This window comes from Ananas comosus, linkage group 3, assembly GCF_001540865.1.
Source record: "Ananas comosus cultivar F153 linkage group 3, ASM154086v1, whole genome shotgun sequence".
NCBI classification, from domain to species: domain Eukaryota; kingdom Viridiplantae; phylum Streptophyta; class Magnoliopsida; order Poales; family Bromeliaceae; genus Ananas; species Ananas comosus.
Window position 1 is genome coordinate 7109114 of NC_033623.1, and position 2206 is coordinate 7111319.

Consider the following 2206-nt stretch of genomic DNA (forward strand, 5'->3'; position numbering starts at 1 on the left):
AAGGAGATAGGATAATCCCCGACGTATGGAAGTTATGAATATAACGAGAAGGGAAGTCAGTTCACGCCACATGAATCCAAACTTTTGTCCCGGGAAAACCTGGGGGTCCCTAAATGGGCCGAAATAGGACCGAGAAGGGTATTGAGCGCCGGGGTTGCCCGACCCGAAAGAAAATTCTAAGGTCCATTTCCATGCGTTTTTCTCGCCTTGAAGACTGATGAGGAAAAGGTTTTCTTGAACCGGCGCGCTTTTGGGTTGGAAGCGGGGCGAGAACCGCGCGGAATTGCACGGGACCCCCGAGCCCGCGGGGCATTTGAAAAGGATAAGGGAAGGGATAAAAAACCTAAAGAAAGCCCGAACCTTGCCTGGTGGGGGTTTCCGGGGGCCCCGGGGGCCAATCGAGTTTCTAAGCCCCGACCCCCCGCCCCGACCAACAAAACCGATCAACAATTGCGGGAGAGGTAGGAGTCAGAACAACGGGGGTAAACCTAACCCACCCGTTTGTGAATATGCCGGGCCGGGGAAGCATTGAGAAAAGCCCACCCTGCCCCCCCCCCCACAGCCGGGGAGGGGGCCCCGGTGTTTTTTTTAACCAAATGGTGGGCGGGGCCAAACCCGGGGCCCCCCACAAATGAGTCCCGAGACAGGGCCCGGGCGGCCCCGTTTATTAATCACCCCGCCAGCCCCACCATCAGTGCGAGCCGCCCGCCCTCAAGTTGTAAAAGTGACAGACGGCGACGAGCAAAGTTTGTGGGCCGGGAACCTGCAAACACCCCCGCAAAAAACATCCTTTTTCTGGAGCCGAGTCCCGAACCGCCGGTCCAGAAAACCGTCACCCCCGGAAGCTTCCTCACACCTAAGTTTTTTTTTTGGGGCCCGGGTTTTTTGCCCCCACCCCTCCAAGGTTGGGAAGGAGCCCCCCCACCCAAATCATCCCCCCGTTCCCCGGTACGACCCCGTCGTTGGCAGTTTTATTAATTCCTTGATTCAAGAAGAGGCGCCAACAGGGCCCTAAAGAGCGATATTTCCGATTACGGGCGTTTTGCCCATCCTCATTCCATTTTTCCCAATAATTGCCATTCAAAATTTCCCGAAAACAAGCCCCTCATGAATAAGAAGATTCACTCATTTAAAACCGAGGAGTTTATGTCCGGTGAAACCAACCTCCTGAAAAAACACGTTCCCTCGATCGACGTTTTACCTGATGAAGTTTGTTTTTTTTGATTGCCCCCAGTTGTGGAAAATTAGGGCCGAATTGGAATTTATGGCCCCGAATCCGAGACCCCCCTTCTTAGGTTTTTTTGTGGAAAGGAAATGTTGGGGGATCGAGGTAATCTTGGGGGGGAAATCAATTGGCTTCTCCCAAGTATAATTACGCCGGTTTAAATAGATGTTTTGAAAGGCAAAAAAGGGTTGGAAAAAAATCAACCCTTCCGTTTGACCCCCCAAACCCAAGAAAGGAAAAGTTTTTTTTTTTTTTTGTTTTACCCCTCTCCCGGCGGTGCCAAGGTAAGCTTTTTGCAAGCCACTGTGTGTTTCCGAAAAACGGTGAGGGGCCCCGAAAGATGTCAAGGGGCGGTTTGTAAGGCCCTGACTTGGCCGGACCCAATTTCCCAGTAAAAAGAAACTTCCCTCCGAAAAAAAAGTACTCTTCGGAAAAAATTTGGAAAAAAGAAAAAATATTTTCGAAGTTTGTTTTTTTGGGCCCCCGGGGGGAAGAAATTCCGGAATGTTTAATTCCCCCCCAAGCGAAGTTTTTAACCGGGATGCCCCCCCCCCAGAGTCGGGAAAAAAAAAAAGTTCCGAGTTTCCGTTGGAGTTGAGAACCCCATTTGAAGAATTTCCCCCCGGGGCCCGGCCGCCCCCATTTTCCGACAGGGCTCCCCCGTTTACAGAAAAAGAAAATGGCACCCCGGGTTGGGAAAAATTGAAAAAAGAATTTTTGAAAAAAAGCCCCCTTTCCAAAAGTTACAAGAAACTTTTCTTCCGACAAGGGCTTTTCCGAACGCCCCGAGCGGTGGGCTCCCCCGTGGGGGAAAAGCCCCTTCCGGTTTCTGTTTGGTTTTTGTGAAGAAAAAGGAATAAAAAAGCGGCCACCAACTTATCCCGGGAAACCTGCCCTGGCTTTTTTGAAAAGATTATCGCCGAAGTTTTGAAAACCCAAAAGTGAAAAAAACCGATTCCAAGAAAGTAAATACCGTTGCCC